The 18,735-nt window shown below is 45.4% G+C and overlaps 1 long non-coding RNA gene across 1 annotated transcript; it reads right to left on the bottom strand.

Annotated features, from left to right (window-relative positions):
* Nucleotides 1-13,762: 13,762 nt before the first annotated feature.
* LOC143412748 (uncharacterized) lies at nt 13,763-17,102 on the bottom strand. The gene is made up of 2 exons (XR_013093292.1): nt 16,881-17,102; nt 13,763-14,522 (listed from the first exon to the last, which is right to left on the bottom strand). It is a non-coding gene; the product is annotated as an uncharacterized LOC143412748 (long non-coding RNA).
* Nucleotides 17,103-18,735: the final 1,633 nt, after the last annotated feature.

Genomic DNA, 18,735 nt, shown 5'->3' with positions numbered 1-18,735 from the left:
TATCATATGCATAGCAGTGAAAATGTATGCTATGCCTTCTAAAGCACATAATGAGCTTTAATAAGGGTAAAATGACTTTTTCGAATGGATAAAAACTATTGAACAACAGCAATGTTGAGCCTGTTCCAAAATTTGAATGTGCATGTGTTAAAGGTGCGGATCTTGTTCAATTATTAAACATTGTAACGTGGGACCCAAGAAACACGAGCCGGAGCGACTTTGACGATAGAAGAACTTTTATTAAACACTGTGGGTTTGTACAGGGACACAGACACTCCCACTCTCTCTCTCTGCTGTCACGTCCGCCCTCCTCCTCCGACTGTCACTGCCAACATATAAAGAGACACAATCACTGTCAGATCCCAGCACACCTGTTCACCCGCCCCTGCGCCGCCCCGGGAGCTCACTGCGTCACCCCTCCTCTGCAGCTGGCCAGAGACCACACCCACGCCACACATCCCCACCGCCCGACTGAGGCCGGGGCTCATCCGGCCGAACCTACTCCCCCCCCCCGCGAGCAGGAGAGGAAATCGGCCACGACCATCTGCGCGCCCGGCCTATGGATCACCTTGAACTTAAAGGGCTGCAGGGCCAGATACCACCGAGTGATCCGGGCGTTGGCATCCTTCATGCGGTGGAGCCACTGCAGCGGGGCGTGGTCTGAGCAGAGGGTGAACGGGCGGCCCAGGAGGTAGTAGCGAAGGGAGTCGACCGCCCACCAGATCGCCAGGCACTCCTCCACGGTGCTATACCGTGACTCGCGGTCCGTGAGCTTCCGGCTGATGTAGACGACCGGCCGGTCAACTCCCCCCACCTGCTGGGACAAAACGGCCCCCAGCCCTCTGCTCGAGGCGTCAGTCTGCAGACAAAAAGGGAGGGAGAAGTTAGGTGTGAACAGCAACGGCTCTCCACAGAGAGCCCGCTTCACCTGCACAAACGCCGCCTGGCACCGCTCCGTCCACTGGACCAGATCTGGGGCACCCTTGTGGGTGAGATCAGTTAGGGGGCTGGTCAAGTCCACGAACCCTGGGACGAACCGCCGGTAATAGCCGGCCAGCCCCAGAAACCGTCTCACCTCTTTTTTCGTCTTGGGACGCGGGCAGGATGCAATCGCTGCCGTCTTATCCACTTGAGGTCGCACCTGCCCGCCCCCCAAGTGGTACCCCAAATACTGTACCTCCCTCCGTCCAACCGCACACTTCTTCGGGTTGGCCATGAGCCTCGCCTGCCTCAGGGACTCCAGCACCTCGGCCACACGCCGCACATGCTCCGCCCATGTGTCACTGATGCAATGATCGGGGACCATTCTTAATTTCGTTGTTCTCATGACAATGACAATAAAGTTTCTGATTCTGATTCTGATTCTGATTCACTGTAAGTGATGACGTCGTCTAGATAGGCGGCAGCATAGGCAGCGTGGGGCCGCAGCACCCGGTCCATGAGGCGCTGAAAAGTGGCAGGGGCCCCGAACAAGCCGAACGGAAGCGTAACGAATTGGTACAACCCATACGGAGTCGAGAAGGCCGTCTTTTCCCGGGACTCTGCAGACAAGGGAATCTGCCAGTAGCCCTTGGTTAAATCCAGTGTCGTGAAAAAGCGAGCGGTGCCCAACCGTTCCAGGAGCTCGTCGACCCGGGGCATGGGATAAGCATCAAAACGTGACACCTCATTCACTCTGCGATAATCGACACAGAACCGTATAGACCCATCCTTCTTCACCACAAGAACGATGGGGCTGAACCAAGCACTGTGTGATTCTTCTATTACTCCCAACCTCAGCATTTCCTTCAATTCCCGGAAAACAACTTGCCTCATATGTTCCGGCAGCCTGTAGGGCCGTGAAAGCACCGTCACGCCAGGCTGCGTCTCAACATGGTGCTCTATGAGAGAAGTACGGCCGGGCAAGGGGGAGAACACGTCAGCAAAGTGCTGTTGCAATGCAGCAACATCCACCCTCTGGGCCTGTGTGAGATGGTCACTACAATGGAGGGAGGCGGGGATGCTAGATTTTCCGTGGAAGGCCCCGCCACCTCCTCCCCCCCAGAGTCAGTGTCGGTCGACCCCGCGTCACCGCTGAGCGCCGCGCAAACGTTACACAAATTCACAGACCGCGATCGCATCCCCGCGTACTGCCCCAGTAAGCTGTGGAACCCCGGCCAATTCGTACCCAAAATAAGGGGATGCGACAGGTGCGGGCTAACCGCTGCCTTCACTCTATGCGTTTTGCCCCTGAATTTCAGCAACAGTGACACTACCGGGTACTTGTGAATATCCCCGTGCACACATTTAACCTCCACCCAGTCAGCCTCCAACAATGCCCCGGGGCGAACCAAACTTTGGTGGACCAGAGTCTGCGTGCAGCCCGTGTCCATCAAAGCATGGCGAATACCCCCTTGACACTTTACCGGTACGTCCCTCCTGGACCGGGGGCGGGCGCTGGAGCGCCGGCAACACGGAACACCTGCCCCACCTCCATGAGCAGACATTCTTGGCGCAGGTGCCCCGGCCGCCCACACTTCCAACAGTCCGGCCCCGGCGTCTGTGCGGCTCCCTGTGGCTCCGGGGCAACCTCGGCGGCCACTGGGGTTCCGGCGGGAAGCAGTGGCCGGAACGGGTTCCTGGGGCTCCACCCCGCTGCCTGCTCCGTTCCTGCAGGGCTGCTGTCCCTCCGCTGTGACGCCGCCGCCGGTGGCCTGGGCGGCGGAACACAGGCGCTCCGCCGCGGCTCCTCACGGCTGGGTGCCGGGTTGGCCACCAGATGGTCCTCCGGCAGCGTCACCGCCGCCGTCAAATCCGCTGGGCGGTGGCAGCGGACCCAACGAGCCGTTGCCACGAACTGCTCGAGGACGACCAGGTTCAGCATCCGGGCCTCCTCAGCCGAGGGGCCCGGTCGCAGCCACCTCGCTGCCGCATCCTCCAGCTGCCGAGCCCATGCAAACGGCCGCTCCCCTCCCGTCATCCTGCTGGCCCGGAATTGACGGCGGTAATCCTCCGGGGAGAGACGATCCAGCACCGCCCGGCACACCCTCAAACACCCCCTGCGAGCTGGGGGGCAGGCCCAGTGCCGCCGTCTGGGCCTCGCCCGACAGAAGCGGCAGCAGCCGGGCGGCCCACTCCTCCTCTGGCCAACGACAGGCCACCGCCGTGGCCTGGAAAGCCTCGATGAAGACCAGCGGGTCCTCCCCATCCCTCATCCGGTGCAACGTCACCGACAGTGGAGGGGCGGGCGCCGGAGCGGCCGCATTCCCCAGCAGCTGCCCCAGAGCCGCGGTCTGCTGCTCCGATTGAAGGCAAAGCAACGCCAACTGTTGGTCCTGCGTGGCCGCCTGACGAGCCGCCATCGCCGCCATGTCCATCAGCATTTGGCCCAAGATCTGCAGCGGTTGGGCGGGCGGTTGGAGGAAGAGCCGGCAGGGGACCGGACATCGCGCCAGGGTTTCGGCACCAGTGTAACGTGGGACCCAAGAAACACGAGCCGGAGCGACTTTGACGATAGCAGAACTTTTATTAAACACTGTGGGTTTGTACAGGGACACAGACACTCCCGCTCTCTCTCTCTGCTGTCACGTCCGCCCTCCTCCTCCGACTGTCACTGCCAACATATAAAGAGACACAATCACTGTCAGATCCCAGCACACCTGTTCACCCGCCCCTGCGCCGCCCCGGGAGCTCACTGCGTCACCCCTCCTCTGCAGCTGGCCAGAGACCACACCCACGCCACAAACATACTTTCTTTAATTTTTCGAGCCGCAAAAACAACAACTTTTAATTTTCTTCTGCTTGAGTATCGGCCTCGGATAGCTCTACTTTATCATTGCTGAGTCAGTTGTCTGTTTGTGCTACTTTTTCAAGGAGCAGTGGATTATTGGTAAGGGTGACTTTATGTGTTCCACTTAAGTGGAAGTACTGTGGAAAGTTTAACCTTACATACATAGATCTGACAGTACAGCTTCTGAGATAACTGTTTACAAAATGTTATATTCTATCCACAAGTTCTTTGCAATTTTACATTGATAAACATTATCCTTAACATATTTGACCCACATAAAGTACCATGGCCATCACACTGCCATTTATAATTGTTTAAATAACTCGTGTCTTAAGTCATCCCATCACACAGAAAATAAAAAAGCCACATGGTTCACTTTTATATCACAAAATGTTAGAAATATAACTCGTTCATAACAAACTGAAAGGTTGGGAGTTTAAAATGCAAACCGGTGGAAGCAGAAGTAGAAGACTATAATGTCACAGAGCACACGGTGTCTATTATTGTGTAGACATGTATAAATATGTCACGGCGAGTGCGATGAGCCGTGTGGGAAATAAAGGAGGATCCAAAAGCAGGCACTTGTAAAGGGGTGAGGGTGGTTTATTAAATACAAAATAAATATAGACAAAACAGCAAATGGAGCACGAACTAAACTAGACTGGAAACAACTAAACTACAGAGCACAAACCTGGACAAGAATGAGAACGAGCAGAGGAGAATGACGATGGACAGCAGGGAGAACACACGGGTGAGACATGGTGGATACACAGACGGACCAGCAACTACAATGACAGAGGATACGACTTAAATACACAGAGAAACACAGGGGAATTACACACAGGTGGTGGACACAGCTGGGAGAAATCAACAAGACGAGACAGAGGTAAAACTGAACACACTCACATGAGACGCAGACCTTCACAATAAAACAGGAACAAGAAACCATCACACTAAGACACAGACTCGACATAGAGAGAATGACACATGGAACTAAACTAAACCTGCAAAAACATGACAACTCAAAATACTGGGTCAAACTGACCCAGAACCGTGACAGTACCCCCCCTTCCAAGGGCTGGCTCCCGACAGCCCAAAACAAAAAAACAGAGCACCAGACCAGGGCAGAGGGGGTCCAGGAAGGAGGGTCCGAAACAAAAAACAAGGAGCACAAGAGTCCAAACACACAAGAAAACAGTCCAAGAACACAGGAAAACAGATCAAAAACAAAACCAAATCAGAGCTCAAGAGTCCGAGAAAAGTTCAGGGGGTCGACCCGGGGGTCGACAACACAAAGACCAAGACAGTTCTGGAGGCCGACCGTGCACACGGCAACGGCGGCGATGGGCAAACAGTTCTGGAGGCCGACCGTGCAGACGGCAACGGCGGCGAAGGGCAAACAGTTCGGGAGGCCGACCACTTGGAAGGCAGTGGCGGCCACTGAGCAGGTCCGGAGGTCGGCCGCGATGCCAGCGGCGGCGACGAACTCTTTCCGGAGGCCGTCCCCGAAGGCCATGATGCTGACTTAGAGGCCCGGAAAACGGACGGGCTCCTCGGGCCCTCCAGCGGAGGAACTAAACTAAACCTGCAAAAACATGACAACTCAAAATACTGGGTCAAACTGACCCAGAACCGTGACAAAATAAGAGCTTAATAAAGATGCTTAATTTCTTAAGAAATAAACAGGTGGAGTGATCTTTATCAAAAGTGGATGTTTCATCTGTGGCTAAACCACTGTACCCAAAAAAACTTTAAAAATCTACTATGTGTGAGGCTGTGTAAGTAAAGCTTACCCTTCACACCCGCGTGTAACAAACCATCTGTTGGGGGTTGTGGATTTGACATCTCAGCATTGTGAAAGTGGGGAAACATGTTTCTGACTGTGCATAAGATTTCTGCTTACAAATGAAATTGAGATGTTTTTTTAAGTATGGCTAATGTACTATTTGACTTCTAAGGCATACACACACACACACACACACACACACACACACACACACACAGAGAGAGAGAGCGAGAGAGAGAGGGGGGAGCAACAACAACAACACAGAGGAGAAGAAGAGGGGTAGTTTTACTATGCATCATAAAAACGCAATCATTCATCTTCCAACTGTATCTTTCTGTTCTGGCTTTAGAATCATTGGTTGTTTACTGTTCTGTACTTTGGGAGTCATACTGTTGTGATACTGGGGAGAAAAGGGTAAGGTTTGATAGACTAAACCCTTACACACAAAACTTGAAAAACCTAAAGCGTGTGTGAGACTGCTAGCTGTGTTGTTCAGCAATATACTCATCTACAAATATGTTACTAAAGAAACTGCAAACTATGAAAGGAATCTGGATTTAAATAGAACATAGTAGTGCTGTAAACACTAGTATTAGGTGTCTATGGAACAAATCTCCTTCAGCGTTCAAAATGACCAAAGTGAGGACTACAGGCGTTTCTCTCAGTTGGTTGTGTTCAGGGAAAAAGCAGCTAAATACACTGAGACTGCTCCACATTTGTTAGTGAGTTAACTCTGGATATTTGTAGGTTTTGTCAAATTTGGAGTGAACAAAAGCAGAAAAACTGTAAAAGATGCAGACAGTGAAAGCCTAGTTTATTTTATGAATACAATGAAACATTTTACAGTCCACAGAGCAAAGTAGCATACACGATAAATAGATACACATAACACAGACTGTGAGAAGTAAAACTCATCGTCTTACCACATGTTATATTCTGTAAACTTAAAATAAACCACTGAAATTAGTGTTTAGTGTTTTAAAGTCATTATTAAAAAACATGAGTCAACATTACTGAAGTGACACTTTAACGATGCTTCATATCACAGTCTTTATGATGATAAAACATGTTCTCTCATAGTAGATGTCTGTGCTGACACTTGTCATGAAAATGTCCTGAGCCAGGGTTCCTCTTGGATTACCATTGATCATTAATAGGACGCACAAAAGATTTGTTGCGTTATCCCCATAAACAACATGCTTTTATAGAAATCATTGTGACACAAATATTTAGATTCTTGTTTCACAATGTGCCTGAACTCAAAATCTTTAGAGTTTCATATTTATAAAGTATCGCAAAGAATACATTTATACCATTGTACACAGCAAATCCAGCATGTCCAAATTAACACTGTCGGATTTGATTTCAACACTATTAAAGTGTCTATATGGGTCCACACCAGAGAGTGTTAATTTAACTCTTTTTGGAGAGTTGGTACGTTAACTCTGATTTAGTGTTAAACACCAAATCTGTCTGGAGTTGATAATTTAACACTTGGTGTTAAGAGTTTATATATTAACTCTCAAAGAGTATTTTAGTTTAACTACGTAAGAGTTATCTTCTAATTCATTCTAAAAAGCGGGAATTTTACTGTTCTGAACTTCTAGAAATTTCTTTTGGAAATAAACATTTACTAAAAGACGTAATGGTTTTTGAAAAACATTTATTCTGAACTGTGCACCACAATTTCAAAACATTTTCTGAAAGATGTAACAGTGTACATGTTCTCACTTTCATTAGAATTTTGTTTATCAAAAGGTCTGACATGGTAAATGCAAATAACAGCATTCTCAACACTTATTTCTTCAATACAATATGCATGTCCTTCATTCATCCCTTTGTGGAACTTCAACGCACTTCTGCTTTCCCCCATATTCCATCTTCACAAGCATATCCTGTGCGGAGATTGAATAAAAATTAGTTGACACTAATTAATGGCACAAATAATCCAGTAAACAATTGCAGCACAGTAAAAAAAAAAAAAAAGGAATCCTCTTTGAGCCATTACTTGTGTAAAGTATTTCCCCAAAAGACAAGGACACAGGCAACAGGTAATACTGAACTAAATGTAAAACCTCAACCTTTTTCATTTTTACCTAAACCGTGTGCACAAAACTCTGGAGGGATCTATGCTAACGTAGAATCGAGTCAGGACGTCAGCTACTGTGGTTTGCTCGTTTTTTTTATGGGCGATCATTTTCAGGCTTCAAGTAGCACCATTATACCAACATTTCACATTCTAGACATTGTTTTAGGTGTATTTGATCAAAAGTTTGACTGAAAATTCACATGCAAGCTTTTTTCAAGGCTGTGGTATTTGCCCGCAAACAATACCTTTCAGCTAGCTAAGACAGAATATTATACTATCAGCAACATGGCTAATGCCTTTCACACAGCTTTGTCTCAACTCCAAAGAGCCACAGAAGTAAAAGCTAATAGAAATAATTGAAACAATCTTTGAAAAAATGACTTACCAAGCATGGCAAACAACTCAAATATGTAGAGCAAAATGTTCTGAAACGGCTTCACTTCAGCTTCGATTGGAGCCGTGCTGGAGGCGGAGTCTGTGAATTTACTCTGTTGGTGTCATAGCCCCTCTAGGAGTTCAGAGTTAAGAGGTCAAGAGGTCGAGCCCCGGCTTGGACAGTCTCGGTCGTTGTGTCCTTGGGCAAGACACTTCACCCGTTGCCTACTGGTGGTGGTCAGAGGGCCCGGTGGCGCCACTGTCCGGCAGCCTCGCCTCTGTCAGTGCACCCCAGGGTGGCTGTGGCTACAATGTAGCTGCCATCACCAGTGTGTGAATGTGTGTGTGGATGACTGGATATGTAAAGCGCTTTGGGGTCCTTAGGGACTAGTAAAGCGCTATATAAATACAGGCCATTTACCATTTACCATTTAATGTTTCCATTGTAACACCTCCAGATTTGACATAGAAACACTCATTTTTAACACTCGATTTTAATTACTATCATTTTACACCTCAGAGTTACATTAAAAGAATGTGACTCTACTTAGAGTAAAATTAACTCTACTTTTGCAAGAAGACTATTAACACCAAAACATTTAACACTTTTGAATTTGCTGTGTATGAGCTACGCTTCTTGTAAAAAAATAAACTGATTGGTAATGCGTCTGAGAAAATGAATGAATATGAATGAATGAATGAATATGAATGAATATTCTTTATTGTCATTGTCACAAGTACAATGAAATTGAAAGATGTCTCCGGTCAGTGCAACATCACGAAAGATAAATACTTAAAAACTATAATAGATAGGATATAAAAGATAGAAAGACATATAATATACAGTATTCTCATACAGTAAATACACCCAAGCAATCCAGGCCTAAGTCCCCATACAGACACTCAACATACGACCTAGTTGATATATCACTCAAACAATCAATCACTCAGAATCAGAATCAGAATCAGAAAGGGTTTTATTGCCAAATGTTGAGCAGGTTTACAACATTAGGAAATTGCTGCGGTGCTTCAGTGCAAACATACTGTCATAAAAATATAAAAATAAGAATAAGAATTAAAAGTGCTAAGTGGATAGATATATACATGATATATACATGAGTGCAGGTGGTGATCAGTGCCAAACATGGAATGATGCAGTGAACACAGCGTAGGGTCATGTGTTAGTGGTGGGAACAGTCATACGGTTATTGTTCATGTGTCCGACAGCAGAGGGGAAGAAACTGTTCTTATGGCGAGAGGTTCTGGTGCGAATGGACCGGAGCCTCCTGCCTGAGGGGAGCAGGTCAAACAGACTGTGTCCAGGGTGAGAAGGGTCAGCTGAGATCCGAGCTGCACGCCCCAGTGTCCTGGGGCGTGCAGCTCAGTCAATTTGTTAGCGCATCCAACAAAACATGTCTGAAAGCATTCCAACATCAAGGGCACAAATGACAACAGGGGCAATGAAAGTCATCTACTTTTAGTAGCATTGAGACATGATATTGCAATTGGGTAGAAACTGTGTTTGAGTCTGTTAGTCCTTGTGTATGTTGTTCTATACCGTTTACCTATACCATTTACACGGGGCGATCGTGGCTCAAGAGTTGGGAGTTCGTCTTGTAATCGGAAGGTTGCCGGTTCGAGCCCTGGCTTGGACAGTCTCGGTCGTTGTGTCCTTGGGCAAGACACTTCACCCGTTGCCTACTGGTGGTGGTCAGAGGGCCCGGTGGCGCCAGTGTCCGGCAGCCTCGCCTCTGTCAGTGCACCCCAGGGTGGCTGTGGCTACAATGTAGCTTGCCATCACCAGTGTGTGAATGGGTGGATGACTGGATATGTAAAGCGCTTTGGGGTCCTTAGGGACTAGTAAGGCGCTATATAAATACAGGCCATTTACCATTTTACCTGAAGGCAGCAGTTCGAACATGGAGTGTCCAGGGTGTGAGGTGTCCTTTATGATGTTATGGGCTCTTTTGAGGCAGCGGGAACTGTGTAGGTCTTTCAGTTTGAGGGGAGGGCAGCCGATTGTCCTTTGGGCAGCGTTGATTACTCCCTGGAGTGCTTTCCTCTGAGCCACTGTGCAGCTAGCGTACCATATGCCTATGCAGTACGTTAGTATGCTTTCGATGGAGGCTCTGCTGTGACCTTCCTTCTGTGAGGGCACACACACACACACACACACACACACAGAGCGAGAGAGAGAGGAGGAGATCATTAATACAAAGGATTGGAGCCGTTTTTGGATTTTCACTTGTTGGCTTTAATATGAACAGTCACATAAAATTCATTCCAATTTTTTGTCACGGTTCTGGGTCAGTTTGACCCAGTATTTTGAGTTATGCTTTTGGTGTGTTTTGCATTTTGGATTCTTTTCTTATTATGATGATAATGATGATTATGACTCTATGTTTCGGTTATTCTTGTTTAGGGATTAGTTCGTAGGTTTTTGTGTTCTCATGTTTATTGCAGGTTTAGTTCAGTGTCTAGTCTATCTCTCTGTGTCGTGTCTGCGTGTTTGTTTAGTGGTGTCTTGTTTCCTGTTTTACTCTGAAGGCTCATGTTCCCATCTTATGTCAGTGTTTCTAGCTTTGTTCCTCCTGTCTTATCAGGTCTTATTCCTCCCAGCTGTGTTCCCCTTCTGTCTCTAATTTCTTGATGACTGCCTCAGTGTATTTAAGCCCAGTGTGTCTTTGTGTCAGTGTCAGATCGTCTGTTATCCTCACCTCGTATTTTCGTAGTTTCCCTTATTGTGACACTGTGTTTCATAGCCTGCTTAGTTACTCTGTGTTTATAGTTTTTTCTATAGTTCCTTCACAGAGTGCCTTAGCCTTTTTAGTTTACACTGTTAAAAGTCCGCTTGTTCATTGTAACTGTTTATACTACGTTACCCATGATGCACCTCGGTATCTGTACTTCCGGTTGGGAACGTGTTCAGCGCAGTTCTGCACAGATGAGAGGTGTGTCGGAGGATAACGTATTTACTTGCATTCCTGTGTGAGTTAATACTGTGTGCGTGCTTACCATATGACCACACACACACCCATAGACACACTCACACCCCCTTTACCTGCATGTGAATCCTATAATGCCTCCCTACCAACGCTGTACCTCCTGTTGATGTCATCTGCCACCTCCTTAGTAAAGTTATTTGAACTACATCACTGTGGAGTACCATTCCTTCTGACCGAGGACGACTCAGTTGAAGCGTGATCGGCAATCAGTGCAAACATACATTACATACACAGTGTTCTCTGTCTTCTTAGTTTTCCCAGTCTCAGTGTCCCCTAGTGTTTTTGTTATGCCTGCAGCCACAATAAAGGCTTGCCTTATTTTGGAAACCTAGTTCTGTCTCCACCGTGTCTGCTCTTGGGTCTACCTCATTCCTCACGCCGGCGCGCCCCGCCGTGACATTTTTAGCCTTTGCTTCAATTAAGATGTTTCTTTAAATCTACAACAGCTTCCTTTTCAAAAAGTTTACTGACATAATAAGGAAGTAGCTATGGAACTCAGTAAGTATGAGCAACAATAGCTTAGGGACAGTTTCCACAATAAAGAGGATTTCATCATCTGCAGTTCGTCAAAAAAGGGCCGTATTAAAAACAATTCAGCAGACCCTCAGAGTGTGGATACAATCTGTTTTCAACTGTAGAGGTAGAGGTACACTTCATGTACTTATCAATATGCAGTTTAGAGGCTTGCATTAGAGGGCTTTGGTGCTTGGGCCTCTTTTATTTAGCATGGTTATACCTTTGTGAATTTAGCTATCATATGTTTGACATGCAACTAAAAATTCGAAAATATATTTTTTTAAATCAGTAACTTTGCAAATTTAGAGGAATTGTTTTCGGACAACATATGTGTCACATTTTAAACAGGGTTTGAATAATCAGCACTGACCTACAGACAGACATTTATGCCCTGGGTTAACAGACATGCTTACCTTGTGAAAGGCCCTCGGATTTCTTGGAGCAGAGAAACATGCTGTATTGTTGCTTTTCTCTATTGTATAAGCAGCGCCCGACTGTCAGAAACGCTCTGTGCGGGTAGCAAAGTCGGCTCCAACGCACATTCAGGTGAAAAAATAAAAAGTTAAAACGATATACCTTGCGGCATTTGTGAAGTGCTGAGGAAATACTATGTGTCTGATGGGGTGTTTTTATATAGGTGGACTTGGTTTCAGTTGGGCTCTGAGATGCAGATATAAAGAGCAGGTTGTAAAGAGAAAGGTGGAAAAACTATGGTGGTTCGGTTAGTCAGTAGGATGTGTAATTGTCTGCCTGTAGAGATAAAGGTGTGGGGTGTAAGAAAATGTGAAAAACATTTGGAGGCTCAGTTGGACATGGTTTCAGTTGACCTCTGACATGATAAGATAAAATAATGGAACTGTTTGTAATTAAAAAATGTGGAAACTATGGAACTATAGTTGGGTTGTGTGCTGGGATGCTCTTGATAAGGGAGCCTCTTTTATTGTTTCATGACTTCTTTTGCTGACTGTTGGGGGCCTAACTGTAACCCTCTCTGTCTAACTGTTGCAGAGTGTGACTAGGTGTGAATATGTGGTTTTAGAAGTATCACAAGAAAAGTTTATTTCTAAAGGAATACCTATTCTTGTTTGTGGTACTCTATTTAAAACTATTAGCCTCTGTGTCTTTTCGGAGCGCTAAAGAAAAAAGTAAAATGCCCCTAAAGTAGTTAAATCATCTATGTGTAATCATCGAGTCTTACTGTTGCAGTGTGTTTGTGACTAGTAGATAATCATAGGGCTAGTTGCATTAAAGGAACATTGGGGTTGATACAGTGCTAGTGTGACTAGGTGTGAATATGTGCTTTTAGAAGTATCACTGTTTATTTCTAAAGGGATACCTGTTATTTGCGGCACTCTGTTTGAAACTATTTGCTCCTAAATAGCACTAAAGAAAAAGCAAAATGCTCCTAACTAGTTAAAATACCCCTAAACTAGTTAAATTAAATCATCTATGTCTAAATAACAGTGCTCTGAGACCTATACAATCCTTTAAAAAGAGTTTAATTAAAACACATAATGGTTTCTGTGGGGCAAAAAAGTACAGGTATATTACTACTGATAGCAATGTTGAATATTATTACACAGGAAACAACTACACGTAAAATAATCACACCGTGACACCTCTGCCTTTGTAAATACCCGTGTAGGTGTGGCTGTAGCATAAAAGAGTTAGTAGTTTATTTTATTACTAACTGTAATTTATTGCAGATTACTTGTATTTGCTTAATTGTTTACTAAATGGTTGAGGTGTGAAATAAACCACAATGGAGCAAAATATGGGGGTGCGTGGTTGGAGGATGTGTTTGTGCGTGCATGTGCGCGGAGAGGGGGCAAACATTTTTCTTGTAAAACAAAGGGGGGCCTAGCAAAAAAAAGTTTGGGAACCACTGTACTAATCCAAAATACTCAAAGCTTCATAGAACTGAAACAAACATTTATTTTTAGCTCCATTCTGCTGCTGATACATACTTTAGGTTTCTGAACATTAAACTTGTTGCTGCCTTTCATAGTGTGTAACTTGAAGGCCCCGAGTACTTTCTCCCACACTGAAAACACTGGGATGATAACATTATTTGAACATTACCTAATAAGACTGATTCAGCACAGACAGTTATGTTAAACTTTCCTAGCAGTCCTTCACAAACAGGGAACAGTCTGTGTCATGATTCGGCCGTGTGGCAGGCAGGATGAGGACCCAAATTGCAAACTCACAGACACGGGGGATAAACTCAAAATGCAGCTTTATTGCTGACAGGTGATAAACAATAACGATGATACAAAAGCAATGCAAAACTACACTAAACTGGGAAAAGCTAAAGTAACATATACCGGAAGACACGGGGAGAACCACACACGGCATGAGGGAGAACGCGACGCCGAACAGAGGGAGACGCAGACAGAAATACACAGAGGGTAAACGAGGAAAATTTGAACACACGGGGAACACAGGTGACGCTGATAATCATAACGAGACAGGGCGGGGTGAACTGAACATGACATGTACAGGCGTGAGAGTCACAAAGTAAACAGGAAGTGCACAGAGGTTCAGACAGGAGGAGAGAGAGCACGGGGAAAACACAGACATAACGGGCTGGGGAAACATGGAATAAAACATAAGGAGAGACGAGGGCTCAGATACACAGAGGGGCACACAGGGGGTGAGAGTCACAACGGGAAAACACATAAGGAACAACGTAACAGATCAACCCAGGAAGCATGGCCTAAATAAAGAACAAAATACAAAAATACATGAAAACTAAGAATACTGGGCCCACATGGCCCAGGACCATGACAGTCTGTCTATTCTCTCCATCTGTCAGCTGCTGCTGGCTCTTCCTCCTCTTCCTCACACACTGCTGAGTTTGTCCTGGTGGATCATCAGGGGTGCAAAGCCTCACAGATGATGTGCAGCAGTGGGTCCCTCAGTCTGTCCTCACTCTGGACACTTGCAGTTGTCACACATGGAAATCAAATGTGTGATAAGCTGCAGGATTCAAACACAAGTGTAACTTATAAACACATGTTCATACTTTTATTCCACAATCAGAGAGAAAGAAACAGAGAGAGAGTGCAGGACAGACAGGTGACAGTCTCAGGTGTACACACTGCTACACAACAGCACCAGAGAAGGAGGATTTAGTGTTTGCGTTATTACGAGTGCTCAACAAGAAGAGTTCCCAGATGGTGCAGTGGACACGTGTGTGACTGCTGTGATTAAAGCATCTTTCTTTCAGCTTAACGAGTGAAACGTCAGCTCGTTCAAACACACGTTAAAGTCCGTTTGGCTCGACACCACCGAACAGAGGCAGCAATATAACATAGCTAACATTAACAGTGCAGTGAATCCTGCTTGTGCCGTGATATTCAGGTCTGCAAACCGAGCACCATTCATTGAATTTCAGCTTGTTGTGTTTGTGGATATATGACTGACTTTAATTATCCATAAAATCATCACATTCTCTGTAGGATTAAGGTCGACTATTAAACATCATGAAGACCCTGGAAAGGCTCATCCTGGACCAGCTGCGATCCATTGTCAGACCACATCTGGATCCCCTTCAATTTGCCTATCAGCCTCATCTTGGACCTGAGAACGCCATCATCTACCTGCTCAATCGTGTCTACACCCATCTGGACCAGCCGGCGAGCACTGTGAGGGTCATGTTTTTTGACTTTTCTAGTGCTTTCAACACCATCAGGCCGACCCTCCTGGGTGATAAGTTAACAGCGATGCAGGTGGATGCTTCTATGGTGTCCTGGATTGTTGATTACCTGACAGGAAGACCACAATATGTACGTTCAAGGTTCTTTATTTGTCACATGCATAGTTATACAAGTATAACACACAGTGAAATGTAGCCTGACACGCTCCTCGACATGTGCAAAAATGGGGGGGGGGGTGTAGAGGAAGAACATTATATATATATATATATATATATATATATATATATTAGGGGTGCAACGATACACAAAATTCACGGTTTGGTTCGGTTCGATACTTTGGTGTCACGGTTCGATATTTTTTCGATACAAAAAAATGTTCAAGCATTTTTAATTTGCCATTTATTAAAATTATAAATATATATTTTAACTCAAAAGTACAGTTTTTAAATTTAACCCTAACCCTTGTGCGTGTTTTTTATTTTGACAGCGAATGCGCACCTGCGGACCACTTATGTGCAGCCCTGGTTATTTAGCTCATCATATTGCAGCCACAGAAATTATTTTGTCCATGAAACCATAAAGCTGCACTTTCTTTTTGCCTTATAGTCTGATTTGTCATAACTTCTCCATTTTGTGGTAAGCTTTTCTTTGGCTGTCACTTCTTCACCCTGACCTGTCTTATTTGGCTCAGCAGAACTAAAATATATATCTGTCTGTGAAGGTTCTCAGTCATCCAGGTCATCGTAGTCAAATATATATCCTGCTGCTTTTACACACGCACTCACATAAGCTCAACGATTCTCTGCGCGATCAACCTCTCACATGTTTAAGCTTGCTGCGGGAGATTTCACTTGTCATGTTTGCATAGTAAGCTAACGATTAATAAGACGATGTCAGAGGAATTGGTGCACAAATTATCATCACTCACAGATCAGTGCTGTCGCTCTCTATACACAGTTCGCACGATTGCAAAGTGAAAGCAAAAAAACAAGCGCAAATTCAAACGCGACTTCAATATGTCACATATTGACAGTGGCTCACCGATGCCAATGACATAATTACCCAGCTACATTTCTGAGAGAATGCAAAAGCATTGACATATATTTTTCCTACAATAGCCCGACGGGCAGGGAAGAGATAGAATTTTGGTAGCCCGACTGAAAAAATCGCTAGCTCCGGGACGTCGGGCTAGCGATATTGCGAGCCCTGTATCTGATTGAGGAATCACTCATCTTTGGAAAAGAGAGTTTATTACAGAGAAATGGCTCTTTCCAAAATAAAAGCTATACTATCCGCTTCTTCTGGGCTATATTCTCAGCAGCATAAGGAGAATCATGTGCTAACAGCTGTCTAAATGACTCGGCTAAAGTTAGTAGCATGCTTGCTTTTTTTTGTCTGCTTCCACTTGTCTTTGCACTAGGATGATGTCGGCGTAAATGTGCAGTCATATTCGTTGTGTTCCCACTAGTGCTTTCAGGTTAATCTCGTTGAAATGACCTTAACGCCACAACACGGCAAATCTCCGTTAACGAGCTACCGCCGATCGCTCCGTGCATGGGGCTAGACGGCCAACACGTTAACGAGCTAACTGCGCTAACACACTAGTTCACACCAATGTAATTGAGCATTGCATGGCACATCCAACATACTGTTTTACTTTAGTCCATGACTCGCTTACCTTCAGGGTCATACGTCACATGAAAACCAAAATAATTCCAAACGCCAGATCTGAATGAGAGTGGGGGAGGTCCATGTTAAAAGGAGAGCTTAACTTCTGTCTCGCTAGCTTGCCCTGCGCTCTTCCTTCTGACGATGCTGTCTGCGTTGAGCGCTCAGTGGATCTGCGCTCGACAGTGCAGCCTAGGCGGAGTAGTCGAACACAGATTCACTGAGCGCTCAACACAGACAGCATCGTCAGAAGGAAAATTGATAAAATAAATTACAAATGTTGTATTGTTCGATACATATGCGTACCGAACCGAAAGCACTGTATCGAACGGTTCAATATCGATACGAATATCGTTGCACCCCTAATATATATATATATATATATATATATATATATATATAGTATACACCACAGACTTCAGCCACTGCACAGAGACATGCCATCTTCAGAAGTTTTCTGATTACTCCGCGGTGGTTGGATGCATCAGGAGGGATGATGAGACAGAGTCCCGGGCTGTGGTCGACTCCTTTGTCACGTGGCGTGAGCAGAATCATCTGCAGCTCAACGTGGCAAAGACCAAGGAACTGATCGTGGACTTCAGGAAGCCCAGGAAACACTTGACCCCTGTTTCAATCCAGGGGGTCAGTGTTGACATTGTGGAGGACTATAAATACCTTGGAGTTCACATCGACAATAAACTAGACTGGGCTACAAATACCACAGCACTTTACAGAAAATGCCAGAGTCTTCTCTATTTTTTGAGGCGACTGAGGTCCTTCAACATCTGCCAGAAAATGCTCAGGATTTTCTTTGAGTCTGTTGTGGCCAGTGCGATCCTCTATGCTGTTGCATGCTGGGGGAGCAGGCTGAGGGTCGCAGATGCCAACAGACTTGATAAACTGATCCGTAAGGCCAGTAATGTTGTGGGGATGGAGCTGGACTCCGTCAAGGTGGTGTCGGAGAGGCGAATGTTGTGCAAGATAAAGACAATGTTGGATAACATCTCCCACCCACTCCATGACATGCTGGTCAGTCACAGAAGCACGTTCAGTGAAAGACTGAGATTACTGAAAAGCACCACTGAACGACACAGGAAATCATTCCTGCCTGTGGCTCACTGTACAACTCATCCACTTAACACACTGTTTACTACAACAGCTACACCCTTCTTGCACATGTTATTTTCAGCTATTTATTAATAAGTGACTTTTATGTATACATATGCCTGCATATATCGTGCTATTCTTAGTTAGTGTATTGTCTGTCTTTGTAATGTTTGTTTATAATGGAGCACTGTGACGAAAAATAATTTCCCCTAGCGATCAATAAAGTATTCTGATTCTGATTCTAAACGGCGTATATTTTAAAGTAAAGGCTTTAAAACAAAGTAAACGCAGAAAGTACAAACATCGCTAATGGCAAATAACTTTGCCGACATGTGGTCAACAGTAATGTTTTAATGTTCTTCATTATTAAACATTTGCACATAAATAAGTGACATAATATTCATTACCCACTTTTAAAAGTTTACTCTTCCGATGTTTTCTTCGGCAAAATTATCCACACCCACTGCCACGCTATGAAGTCTGGGATATGTTGGGCCATGAAGTCTACACCCCCACATCCTTAAAATTCAGGGGAAATGAAGGACGCATTTGAGCAGCCTTAATTATGACAGCCTTCGTCGCGTCGCTGTGACGTAATCAGCCATAAAATGTGGCCTTTAAGGCTGCAGACCCTGAATTGGGATACAGCCTGTGTTTTGGAGCCTCTGGTCTCATTTCCATCTTACTCTGGTACTTCTCATCTGTGATGTCATTGCTTGGTGGGGCCAGTTGAACAGGCACCTCAGTCTTGATTAGGT

The sequence above is a fragment of the Maylandia zebra genome, linkage group LG15, assembly GCF_041146795.1.
Source record: "Maylandia zebra isolate NMK-2024a linkage group LG15, Mzebra_GT3a, whole genome shotgun sequence".
Lineage (NCBI taxonomy): Eukaryota > Metazoa > Chordata > Actinopteri > Cichliformes > Cichlidae > Maylandia > Maylandia zebra.
This window is presented reverse-complemented; position numbering and strand designations above follow the sequence as displayed.